Consider the following 13,777-nt stretch of genomic DNA (forward strand, 5'->3'; position numbering starts at 1 on the left):
ATCACTATTGCTTCATCTCATGACGTCATCACGGAACATCAGGAGGAACAGCAAAACGACGTTATGCACACAAAGATATCAGAGGTGACCCGAGAAGCATAATTTCATCGAGTGAAAAAAAAAATTGTTGAAAGACGATAGTCTTCTGTCGGCCTTTCGTGCATGGAGTCGCATTTTCTGTGCAACCCAAGGAACACTAAAGTTTTCAGAATTATGTATCTATGTATTTCCTAGTAAAGTAACACACCGCCTAATACTTACGTATTCGTGTTGCGCCTAAGGTATGCCTAATCATTGCTTTATGATCGACAAGGGTCACAAGTGTAAACGCAGCCACCAGTTCAAGATGACTCCAGCGTTCAGCAAGTACTTAAACGTCGGGTGGCTGAATCGCGTGACAGACAGACAGACAGACAGACAGACAGACAGATAGATAGATAGATAGATAGATAGATAGATAGATAGATAGATAGATAGATAGATAGATAGAAGGACAGACAGACAGACAGACAGACAGACAGACAGACAGACAGATAGATAGATAAATAGATAGATAGATAGATAGATAGATAGATAGATAGATAGATAGATAGATAGATAGATAATGATTGATTGATTTGTGGGGTTTAACGTCCCAAAACCACCATTTGATTTTGAGAGACGCCGTAGTGGAGGGCTCCGGAAATTTTGACCACCTGGGGTTCTTTAACGTGCACCCAAATCTCAGCACACGGGCCTACAACATTTCCGCCTCCATCGGAAATGCAGCCGCCACAGCCGGGATTTGAACCCGCGACCTGCGGGTCAGCAGCCGAGTACCTTAGCCACTAGACCACCGCGAGATAGATAGATAGATAGATAGATAGATAGATAGAGACAGATAGATAGATAGACAGACAGACAGACAGACAGGCAGGCAGACAGATAGATAGATAGATAGATAGACAGAGACAGATAGATAGATAGATAGATAGAAGGATAGATAGATAGATAGATAGATAGATAGATAGACAGACAGACAGACAGACAGACAGACAGACAGACAGACAGACAGACAAATAGATAGATAGATAGATAGGCAGATAGATAGATAGATAGAAGGATAGATAGATAGATAGACAGACAGATAGATAGATAGATAGATAGATAGACAGAGACAGATAGATAGATAGATAGATAGATAGATAGATAGATAGATAGACAGACAGACAGACAGACAGACAGACAGACAGACAGACAGACAGACAGACAGACAGACAGACAGACAGACAGACAGATAGATAGATAGATAGATAGATAGATAGATAGATAGATTGACAGAAAGATAGACAGATAGATAGATAGATAGATAGATCGATAGATAGATAGATAGATAGATCGATAGATAGATAGATAGAAGGACAGACAGACAGACAGACAGACAGACAGACAGACAGACAGACAGATAGATAGATAGATAGATAGATAGATAGATAGATAGATAGATAGATAGATAGATAGATCAAATTCTTATGTTCGAGTACTCCAAGGAAGACTATCGTCTTTAAAATGAAAAATGGCATTCACCTTCTAGGCCTCTTTGGCGAGTGCGTAAGCGGCCCTTGTATATATATTTCGCCAGAGAGCGCGTATCGTGACATTACGCTTTCAGCGCCTGTCATAGCAGAGGACACGCCCTGCTTCTGGCTAGCCTGTTCCGTGCGGCAGGTGTTGTTTACGCGGTAGGATGTCTCCTCGATGTGTCGCCGTGCTTCTTCTTTTTTCGTTTTTTTTTGGCCGTGCAGCTGCCTTTCGCTGGTCTGACATTATTTTGGATTCGTGTGCGCCTGGAAGAAGCAACACGTGGACAAGCGTTGACCGCGGCAGTGTGTGGTTGCGTTCGAGAGCGATCCAGCGGCAATGCGGGATGCAGGCGTAATTCGGCATTACTTACCAGGTCAGACGAAAGTTATTCATATGCAATAACTCGCGAAAAAACGCGTTCACTAGAGTAGAGACCAATTTTTTTCCCCGGTCAGTGATTTTTTAAATGAAGAGAAAAGTGAGCCCCGTAATTGTCTCTCAGAGGGAGGACACCTCAACAGTAGCTCACGAGGGATGGGAGTAAAGGAGGGATTAAAAGGATAGGATTGAAAGGTAAAGAGATAGATAGGAAGCCTTTTTCCCCCCTGAGCGACGCAGAGAGAGAGAGAGAGAGAGAGAGAGAGAGAGAGAGAGAGAGCTTATTATTTAAGTGACTCTAAACCAGCCAGTGGTCGAAATTCAATTGTGGCGTTGCAGCTGTGCACGAGCCTTCGCCGACCACGTATCCTCGAGAAACGGTGCCGTAATAGAGGAACCGCAAGCGTCCGACGATCCAAAAGGGCCCATTGCCCCCCTCGCTTCGCACTTTCCTTCACTGTGCTTCATCCATCGGCTCGTCTCTCTGACCCCCGTATTCACAAACGCACCCCTCGACCCGACTTTCACCCTTCACTTGACGGAGTTGAGCAGTGCGCCACTGCTCGGCTGCAAATGACGCTGCGCTACTCAAAAATCGCAGCATGTTATCCCTGATATGCAGCGACTTGCCGTTCTTAGAGATGGCGCTTCCATCGGCTCTCTCTAGTGAAGGTGAAGCGTTGAGTGAAGGGGCGTTCTAGAATTCGGGGGTGAGTGTTAAAAGAGTGCGAGTGGCGCACGCGCGTCAGCAGACAAACATGGTCTTTCGGGAAATAACATGAACCAGACGAGAACGTTCACGTCACCACTAGTACTGCATGGGGATTACCGGAAGGCCCGGTGAGGAGATGAGATAATTTACAGCTGATTGTTTAATTAGTGCCGCTGCCGCGTTTTGCGGTGTCATCGTAAAGACATTCTGACCTCGATGCACGCGTTCACATTAATTGCAAATATATCTTGCATCTGTAGACTGACATGGCATTGTCGGAGATTTATCTATTTATATCCCGCCTGAATGAGCGTTACTAAATCGAGTTCCGAGGCTATAGTTACGTGTCCTTCTTTGGTGAATTGCAGAAATGACCCTATATAACTGCAACTTTTGACGCATGCGTTAAAAATGTAGGAATGCCCAAAATTAAGGTGATTAGCTACAAATTAAAATCTGGAGTCATCTTCTATAGGATGACGGGTGAATTCTAGTCGCACCTTTTTATATAACAGGCTTATGGAAACCACTTGCAACGTAGGCTTGAGCTCCGCCTCGGTGTAGCGGTTGCGGGACTCGACTGCCGACTCTAAGTTGGCGGGTTCGACCTCAGCCACGCTGGTCGCATTCTGATGTTAGGCAAAATACCAAGGAATCGTCTACTGTGGTATGTCAGAGTGTGTTAAGAAAACACCAGATGGTCAACATTTATGGAGCCCTTCACTGCGGCATGACTCGTGGTAATGCCTACACGGGCCTCCGGCACTTGGCTTCCAAAGGGATTTGGCTGCCGCCGCAGGGATTCGATCCCTCGACCTTTGTCTTACCAGTCGAGCACCGCAACTTTAAGACCACCACGGCGTATATCGGCTCCCCATTAAAACCTTCTGTGTCTGAGTTACACGGTGACCTTTTTTTTTTTCTGACAACTCTGGCTTCCGAGTCCCCCTGAGCTTTTCTAAAGCGATGCTTACGTACCTCTTTGCTGAAAGGGCGTTTTCTGATGAACACAAGGGCGTAGGTGTGATTCCCTCTGCCGAATTTCAGTGAAGGCGAGAACGAAAGAACCCACCTGTAGTGCTTGAATCTAAGCGCATGTTAAATAATTCCTCGTGGTCAAGGTCAGTCAGAAACTCTCGCACTACAACGTCCCTTAAAACGACGCGCTGTACTTATTGCGCAAAACTTTATAATTGAATAAATTCCAAATAGTGTTCCTTCAGTTTATTTGCTACCCAATTATATCGTTCATTTAAGAAAACACGCTGTTTGTGTTCGTGTGATGGCTTGACTACTGTGCCAGCTGGATGTGACAGCCATTGTTCGCATGGTCGCCTTGGGGAGCTTGACATTCCGAGTCCGCGCACTGCACAGCTGAGAGCGTTCGCTATAGAGCGCGACCTATTCTACTGACATTACGCGCTGTTATACCTTGCCCACTGCCTGTTCCTTCGGCCGAAATGTCGGGCGCCAGATGTAGTTTGCGACTGCCGCCGTGGTTTAATGCCAGGTTTGCTTAAGCCGCGTCCGTGCCCCAGAGCGTCTGATACGCATCGCGCTTGCCTGCTTTTGCGCCGAAGGTTTTGAGGTAAGTGAACCACCGTGAACTCTCGCGAGATACGCAGCAGGTTTGTCATTTAGTGGGATCTCGTTTGGGTTTGCGCAGGGCGCCTAAGTTTACCGGAGACGTGGCCCAATGCCTCTACTGCAATACCACTTGTATGGCAATGTGTTACTTGAGTCACGCCTACATAGTTAGCCGGATGTAGAAACTGGTTGACTTGCGAAGCATGCTATAGAGGTCTTTGCCCGCAGCGGGGCGTAGTCAGGGTGATTATAATTGTTGTTGTGGGTCTTACGCTCGGAAACCGCGATATGATTACGAGGGGTGCAGTATAGTATAGAGGGCTCCGGAAACTTCAACGGCCTTGTATTCTTAGACGTGCGCTGACATGGCACGCTACACCGGTTTCTATAGCGTTTCGCCTCTGTGGAAGTGCGACCGCCGTGCCCGGAATTGAACCGGCGACCTGCGGGTGTAGTTGGACCGATGATGGTGATAATGATGATGATAGTGTGAGTGATATAGTACGAATTGTTAGATAAGTTCTTGGGCATTGGTCGGGAATCGGCCTTGCTATGGTGAACTCAATTCTGTCATATATCTTTTGTTTGCCCCTCACTCACTAACTCACTCACTCACATTACGGTACACGTTCAGCAAATCTGCCAACTTTGCAGGAGTGATTATTTCGTTCTAGAGACATAGTGAGGATCTTATCTCTATACATTATCATTATTTTTCAATTAAGTTGAAGCTCGCGTATATTGATAAAGTCTCCTTGTGCCTGTTCGCGCGGTCGTGTCTGCCGCGGCGGTGTATATAGCGGTTACGGAGCTCGGTGGCTCACCCGAAGGTCGCAGGTTGGATCCCCGACGTGGAGGTCGCATTTCGACGGAGCCGAAATGCGACCGTGCACTATATACTGTGCGACGTTGGTGAACGTTAATGAACGCCATGTGGTCAGAATTACCGGACCACCTCACGACGGCATGAAATATAGCGTCGTTCTGGCACATACGTATAAACTCATACGCTATTTTATATTCTTCTTCTTCTTCTTCTTCTTCTTCTTCTTCTTCTTCTTCTTCTTCTTCTTCTTCTTCTTCTTCTTCTTCTTCTTCTTCTTCTTCTTCTTCTTCTTCTTCTTCTTCTTCTTCTTCTTCTTCTTCTTCTTCTTCTTCTTCTTCTTCTTCTTCTTCTTCTTCTTCTTCTTCTTCTTCTTCTTCTTCTTTTATTATTATTATTATTATTATTATTATTATTATTATTATTATTATTATTATTATTATTATTATCAGACTGCTTGCGCTTTCATTGTGTGGTTCTGGCTGAGTGGCAGTAGCTTTGTTGTGGCCACCTCAGCCGTCGTCTTTTTGAAATGAATGGGAATCGATGACTGACCTTCTAGAACCGAATGACAGATATAACGAAGTCATACTATAGAGTGGCCGGAACACATCGCCGTAAATGTGTCTGACTGCACGTGCGTGAACGCACAGTTGTCGTTAGTAGTTTGCACTTTGCCGGATTCGAAGAACAGAGAGAATGGCATAGTTCACAACTATATATATACGCAGTGCAGAATCGAGGTCGCGCTCAAGCTGCGCTCACGCAATGGCGCGCCTCACACAAACTTTTCTGAGAGACGGATGTTATTGCGCGATGACAGTGAGCTAGAATGGCGACCGATTGTAATGGTGTGACGATCGGCTCAAGTATTGTGTAGACAGAGGCCCGTGTGCTCAGATTTGGGTGCACGTTAAAGAACCCCAGGTGGTCTAAATTTCCGGAGCCCTCGACTACGGCGTCTCTCATAATGATATGGTGGTTTTGGGACGTTAAATCCCACATATCAAATCATTATTGTGTAGACAAGAAATTTTTTTCAAACGGTAGGGGTGGTGGTGGGAGGCATATCTAACCATGCTTTACACATGGTCGCCCGTGTGTTTTTAACAGCGCGCGAATATGTATACACATGCAAAATAGAACAATTTCGGGTGAAGGGGGTTGAACCATCTCCCTCCTTGGCTACGGCAGTATACTGGGCTCCCTCTTACTTGCTCTCTCTTTCCTGTTTTATCTCTCTCTTTCTAGAGTCTACCAACCTCGAGCATCTTTCACTGTTCTGCACGGCAGGGTAGCAAATCGATTTCTTTATTCTGGTTAATCACTTGCCGCTGTGATTATGCTTGACTGCCCACCCGAAGGCCGCAGGTTTGAACTCCGTTCTTGCGCATTTTGATGGATGCAAAACGTCTGTGGCCCGTGTGTTTAGAGTCGGATACGCACGTCAAAGATCCCCAAGTGGTCGAAATTTGCGCAGCGCTTTAATATTATACGGCATCTCATAATGATACCGCAGTTTCCGTACGTAAGACCATATGCATTGCCTCCCTGCTTTTCACCCACCTTTTCTGTCTTTCTTTTTCTGACTGTCAAAATCGTTGGTCCGTCTTGGCAAACTTTTCGCGTAGCCCTAATGTGCGCGTCGTAATTCTAGCTTCGCAACGTGCCCCGTACAACTATAGCGGGGCCGCGAAAATAACAACGCAACCCAGACGTCATCGTGCGAGAGCTTTACGAAGGACGTCTAAGCGTACCGTATATGTACATTTACCCGCGGAGGCGATTCCGCTGCGATGATCTTGACGTTTTTTTTTTTTCACGCATGCATAGGCACAGCTTTAGTTGCCAGAGTTGGTATATAACGTATACGCGACGGGATGGCTTCCTGTTGATGACGGCCGTTTTCGCTGCCTCGCTGCGCTGTACGGTTGTCGCGCATGTCTGAGACATTCGGCGCGGAACGCCGCTCGTGGGAGGAGTTCATATATATCCGCTTATGCGTCTTATGAACGCTCCCCCCCGCCATTCCCCCTCTCTACGTTTATCTCGTTCCCGAGAATGATACCAGGTGCCGCTCGCGTTACACGCGCGATGCTGTGGCAGTTGGAAAGAAGACGTGGCGCCCCGGAAAACCAATATCCAGAGACAACGAAGTGTGTAGTACCGCGTTTTGTCGGCTGTATGCAGCAGAGAAGTAACTTCTGTTGTAGGCCCGTGTGCTCATGACGATAGTTATAGCGCGAGAACAAAACGACGACACAGAGACAAGAAGGACACGAAAGAGATTTGGGTGCACGTTAAAGAACCCCAGGTGGTTGAAATTTCCGGAGCCCTACACTACGGCGTCTCTCATAATCATATGGTGGTTTTGGGACGTTAAACCCAGCATATCAAGCAGAGAAGTAACTCAAGCACTATTCCAGTTCGTGTAAGAGCCTGGCGGATGGCCTCTTTCGCCAAACTTCAGGCTAATTTCCAAGGCCAACAACCCAAGCTCAAGCTTTGCTTCAAGGCGAAGCCCTTATGTGACTATGTTGACGCTCTCCCTTACGCGAGACTTCGTGAGACCCTTTCAATAACCGACGTGACCTTCTTCTAGATGTCAAAGGGTTGTGACGTCATCGGCACGGCATCACATGCCGCCGTATTAATGCGGTGTCACGTGACCCCCCCCCCCCCCCCCAATGAGACTGAGAAGTGCTATCGTATCACTTGCGGCAGGAAAAGTGTGCATCATCTTCGAACCACTACGCGTTACTACTATGTTTAATGTAGTGCGAATATCAAGCACACGGCGCACACTCTTGATGTGTCGTTCCATATTTCAAAAAAAAAAAAAACGTCTCTCTCGCCCTCCCTTCCTCTAATTCTTTCTTTCTTCCTTTCCTTCTTGCCTTCTTTCTTTCTTTCTTTCTTTATATCTTCCTTTCTTTATTTATATCTTTCGTTCTTTTTCTCTTTCTTTCAATTATGCCCCGCCGCTGTGGTCTAGTTGCTATGGTACTCGGCTGCTGACCCACAGGTCGCGGGATCGAATCCCGGCTTCGGCGGCTGCGTTTCCGATTGATTGATTGATTGATATGTGGGGTTTAACGTCCCAAAACCACTATATGATTATGAGAGACGCCGTAGTGGAGGGCTCCGGAAATTTTGACCACCTGGGGTTCTTTAACGTGCGCCCAAATCTGAGCACACGGGCCTACAACATTTCCGCCTCCATCGGAAATGCAGCCGCCGCAGCCGGGATTCGAACCCGCGCCCTGCGGGTCAGCAGCCGAGTACCTTAGCCACTAGACCACCGCGGCGGGGCGGCTGCGTTTCCGATGGAGGCGGAAATGTTGTAGGCCCGTGTACTCGGATTTGGGTGCACGTTAAAGAACCCCCCAGGTGGTCGCAATTTCCGGAGCCCTCCACTACGGCGTGTCTCATAATCATATGGTGGTTTTGGGGGCGTTAAACCCTACATATGGATCATCAATCATTTCTTTGAATTATAGAGACTTCGTTAAGTTTGCGATGGTAACACGTTCGAAGCGCCACTTGCGCTCGAGGAAGTGACGGTACGCGACTTCCCCTACCGTTCCTCACTAATTTACTCACTCTCTCCGTCACACTATCCTCGCCGGCTCTCTAGCGCGCCGTCCTTCTCGCGTTTCATCATCACTCAGCCGGCGGGCCGATTTCCACTTCCAGCGACGACAGACCACTGACTTCGCGCACGGATGCACGTGCGGGAACGACGTGCGCATGCGCGTACACGCCCTTTGTGGTTGGTCGTCTACATTCGCGCACACACATCTGTGGTTCGGCGACGCCGCTGGCGGTCCCTCGCTCGCTCGCTTACGCAAAACGCGCGGAAATACTGCCGAGAAGCCTCGTTCCTCTCCTCATCGCTGTAATCATTTCCCGGGGCCGGCCCCGGTCGTAATTTGCATCTCTCGCGGCGTGGAATTGGAGAGTGGTATCACATATGCACGCGGCTGTGTGTGAGATGGCAGTGAGCACGTGGCACAGGTCGCCCCCTCGCGGCGGCCACTCTGACGTATCTGTCTTAATCACGGCGTCTCCATTGCGGTGGCGTTTATATATGGAACGTATACAGGGCCACTGCTCGGGGTTCTCCGACTCGGTCGCCTTCTCTGTAACGCGAGCCTTCCCGCGTAGGGTTTCGTGTCTATGGCCGTTTTTTTCTGGACTGAATTGTGTATGCTTGTAGGGTTGATACGCTCTCACTCACTCGCTCACTTACTCACTTCACTCACTGCACTGACTCACTCACTCACTGCACTCACTCGCTCGCTGCACTCACTTGCACTCTCACTGCACTTACTCACACACTCACTCACTCACTGCACTCACTGAACTCACTCACTCAGTGAATGAAGAACCCAATGAATGAATGAATGAATGAATGATTGAATGAATGAATGAATGAACTAGTAAATCGATTAATTAATTCATCTCATTTCAATTCAACCAATCGGTCGGCAGGTTTGGACAATGCGGTTAGCTTTTAACTTGCACAGTGTAGCACTATACAAGATACAAGTCGCTTCGTGATACTGCCGTTCTCACGTACATGCAGCTCTGTAGGACACAGCTTTGTGATCTAAAAAAAAAAACAGGTCAATAAACCAGCGAGTGAACGGAACTAAAAAAAAAAAGCAACGAAACAAGAAATGATTTCATAGTTGTTTTTTTATTATTTCATTTGAAACAAATACGAGATTGCAACGTTTTGATTTCCAAGTTCGGGCGAAGCACTTCGACATTTTTTCACCCACTTCCCTCCGAAAGAAAGATGAAAAGAGTATATAGCCTAATATTTTGTTTACTTCACTCGATCTGCGACTTCCGTCAATTCCGCACGGCCCCCGCTGCCAGATTGGGGGGGCTGCCGAGCGCGTTCACATACGCTCACGTAATATATGCCGGGCGCGCGCGCCGACGACCCCTGCGTGCGGTGATGCGTGACTTAGCGCGGAGGTCGGTTGCCAGGACTGCGCTGCTTGCGACGCGCCACTATATGCCATGCGCGCGTGTTTGTGCGTGCTACGTTATTATAGCGTACGCCGCCGTAGTGACGCCAGTATACCTCGTCCGATTTCGCTATTTCGCCCGAGCTTGTGCGCATCTCTGTCTGATTTCATCCTCGTTTTTATGTTTTTTCTGGATGTGGAGGAGCGCCTCGGTGCACACACCGGATGCTCACTTTGCAGAGTCGTACACCTACACCCCCATACCCCCTTTCGACACTCCGCTTCCACCAACACCACCGTCATCCATTGCAGCACCCCCCCACCCCACCCCACTGCAGCCGTCAGCCGCTGCACCAGATTTTATCTGCAACGCGCCTCTGCTGTACGCATGTGTCGGGAGCAGACTCTATAGCGCAGTTTCGATGACGAAAGTTTGCGGTGTGCTTTTCGGGCCGTAGTTCATCCACTGTGGAACCAAATCACGTTTGCCGTGGACCGTCTGGCCTGTCTGCACCACTTCCTTTGTGCCATAAGCGCGCGTGTGCGCGGTTGACCCGTTTCGCCGAGTTTTCGGGACTTTTGGAATAACTCTCGCGGATTTTGATTTCTCTGGTGAGTAGTTGCGCTCCCTTCTTGTGTTTTTTTTTGTTGAGTGATTTTTATTTGCTTTCTTTTGAGAGACAAAAATATGGGTGGTTTAGCATTCCCTCATGTCGTCTGTGTGCGATACGCTTTTTTTTCTGTCTAGTTTTTTTTTTCTTTCGTATCAATGTTTATCTCACTTGGCGAGTGTTTGGGGCGTTTGAGGCTCGTGCGCACGATGCCGTGGTTTCGGATTCGGGCCGCCCGGCCTCCGAGATTGGGCTGCGGGAGACTCGCGCGGTGTGTGACCGAGTTTTTGTCGTCGGGACGATTATACGCGGGCGTTCGAAATCGACTCGCCATTGTAGCGATTGCCTTCGTGCGAATGAATTTATTGATCGAGTGAAATACGTCTCTGTACAAACGCGTGCATGTATGGCGATCGCTATGCGTTTCTAATAAGTTACGACCGGCCATTCGCCCATGCGTGAGAGCCAACTTTTAAAGTACTGCTTCGCCGCTAACGTCGATACTTCGCTTATACCGAGAACTGAAAATTTGTCTGCCCTATGTAAAATATTGAGTCAGACTGATCAGTGATTTGGGAGTCTATGCTGAAATGTGTCAGATGCACGCTGCATTGCTGAAATGGGAGGAGTACTTAACGTCGCGAGAATAAGCAACTGCGATCGCCCCAGGTATGTACCTGCGCAATTTCTTCTATCTAACCCCTCTTTCTTGCCCCTACTTCCCCACCCCCAGCGCTGGGTAGCAGACCAGATGCCAATATCTGGTTAACCTCCCGGCCTTTCCTTTCTCACTCTCTCTCTCTCTCTTCTTCTCTCTGGTTAGGATAGCGACAGCTGTGAGAGGAGCCTAGATTCATGCGTAGGCTCACTATCATCATCATCATCATCATCATCACTATGCCCACAGCAGGACAAAGGCCTCCCCCATGTTGCACGAATCAACCCGTTCCTGTGCTTTCTGCTGCCACGATATACCTGCACACTCCTTAGTTGGGTGCCAAGGCTCGCAAAAAAAAAAAAAGTCGCCAAAGATCATTTGTGTCGCGGGCTCGAATCCCGGCTGCGGCGGCTGCATTTCCGATGGAGGCGGAAATGTTGTAGGCCCGTGTGCTCAGATTTGGGTGCACGTTAAAGAAGCCCAGGTGGTCAAAATTTCCGGAGCCCTCCACTACGGCGTCTCCCATAATCATATGGTGGTTTTGGGACGTTAAACCCCACATATCAATCAATCAATCAATCAATCAATCAAAGATAATTTGTGTGAGGCCATTGCCGGTGACTACCCCCCCCCTCCCCCTACTCTTTTTTTATCGCGAGAACCGAGCCCCAGCTTGGCGTGAACAAAGGTTGTTCTTCCTTCCTAGCTGCCCTGACGTAGCCATTAGGCTTACGCTGTTGAAAGGTTATGCAGGAATTGTGCAGGGTGCCACCGTGTGTTTGTTTTGCTGTCAGCGGGGGAGGCCTTGGCATCGTGCGCGGTAATGGGCGGGCGGGACGTGAAACAGGCTTGCGTGAACCACTGCTCACGTGTCATTGTGCATGTGTCTCTCGTTTTCTCCCTTTTCACGCTTTCCTGCGCATTCCGCGTGGCGGCGTAAGCGTCGCTATTGCCGGGTCCTTGCACAGGCGTTCAGGCTGCATTAGGTTATCAATGCGCGCAGGCTTAGCTGAGCGTGCTCCTCGTACGTAAATAATCGCTATACCTGCGCGAAAACGCCCGACCAAATCGGCTTGGCGATCTCCGTGCATGAAGTTGCCATGGCAACCGACAGCCTTTGACGTCATTGACTTTTGGGATACCACGTGATGGAGAATGTATGCGGCCCGATAACGTTCGTCGAGTGTGCCGTGTGCAGAAAGTTGCGAAGGAAACCGCGCCACTAACAGGCCGTCTCTGACTTTGATGACACCAAGCGATAGGGACGGGGGTATTATGACAGCTTCCCGTCCATCCGGATGTCGAAACCGGGTTCGCAATGTTGCCATGGGAACCGGCGATGCGCTTCTGACGTCATTGGTATTACAGACATCACGTGATGAGGGAGAAGGAACGGGGTTTCAGGTTCGCATGATCGCGACGGTATCGTGTTGCCGTGTTCGCAACGTTTCCACGGATACCGACAGAGCACTTGGTAAAAGGAGGAAATTAGGGGCTGTGCTCTCCTCTCTGGAATTTCTAGCTAGCTTGCGTGGCGAGCAAGCAACATCGAAGCGTTGCCTTAGAAACGGTCTCATCGTTTCACATAAAGTACCACGTGATGGTGATATTCAGGGACGCTTTTTATTTCGTTGAGATTTCGCGTCATCGTAGCGTTTACACATCAGGTCCAAGGCCCACTGCTTGGACGGACTGATATAATATTGAACACCAATCGGTTTATGTATTCACGTTTGTGATTCAGTCACAGTAACGTACTTCACCAGTACCGACGAATCTCTGCACTCAAAACATTGGCGACCGAGAAATCCAAACGGCTCCTGAACAACTTTCGAAAGTACAAAAAACGACCTCGTAATTTTTTCCTGGTGTTTTCTGTCTTTTCGGCACAATGTGGGACACCGGCTGCCTAGTCACGTGACCTCGTGGGAAAGTTGCGCTCGATTGGTCTATATGCGAGATACATCAGTCGTAAGTTGTCGATTACACCGCTTTTCTATGCTGTCGCAGACCCCTGCTCCGTTGTCTCGTGTGGTTATCGTGGGTGACCAATTGATTTCAATTTGTTTCGAGCGTTTTCAACTGTTCGAGAGAAGATAACAGGGTGTGGGAAAAAAGCGCGAAAGCACGATAAGCTCAACGCTTCAGTGCCGACGTTGTCCACGAGTTTTCGAAGAAAAAAGGACCGAAGAAGAGAGAAGCGCCTTAGGAAGGGTGGAGAACACGATAAAGAATGATTTGATTTGATTTGATTTGTGGGGTTTAACGTCCCGAAACCACTATTTGATTATGAGAGACGCCGTAGTGAAGGGCTCCGGAAATTTTGACCACCTGGGGTTCTTTAACGTGCACCCAAATCTGAGTACACGGGCCTACAACATTTCCGCCTCCATCGGAAATGCAGCACGAAAAAGAAACCACTCTTTGGCCTAATAACTCGGAATGGGTTAAAAACCTTTTTAG

General features: G+C 48.4%; 1 protein-coding gene across 4 annotated transcripts in view; it reads left to right on the forward strand.

Annotated features, from left to right (window-relative positions):
- Positions 1–13,777, forward strand: part of LOC119164969 (uncharacterized) — a 507,466-nt gene that overhangs the window by 277,857 nt on the left and 215,832 nt on the right. Inside the window, exon 1 of one of the 4 annotated variants that reach the window (XM_075873427.1) lies at positions 10,426–10,657. The exons of the other annotated variants lie outside the window; for them this stretch is intronic. The gene's annotated coding sequence lies outside the window, so the exon portion shown is untranslated. Of the gene's footprint in view, positions 1–10,425; positions 10,658–13,777 lie in introns of those variants that run through there. 4 annotated transcript variants of the gene reach the window in all.

The sequence above is a fragment of the Rhipicephalus microplus genome, chromosome 9, assembly GCF_043290135.1.
Source record: "Rhipicephalus microplus isolate Deutch F79 chromosome 9, USDA_Rmic, whole genome shotgun sequence".
In the NCBI taxonomy this organism is placed as follows: domain Eukaryota; kingdom Metazoa; phylum Arthropoda; class Arachnida; order Ixodida; family Ixodidae; genus Rhipicephalus; species Rhipicephalus microplus.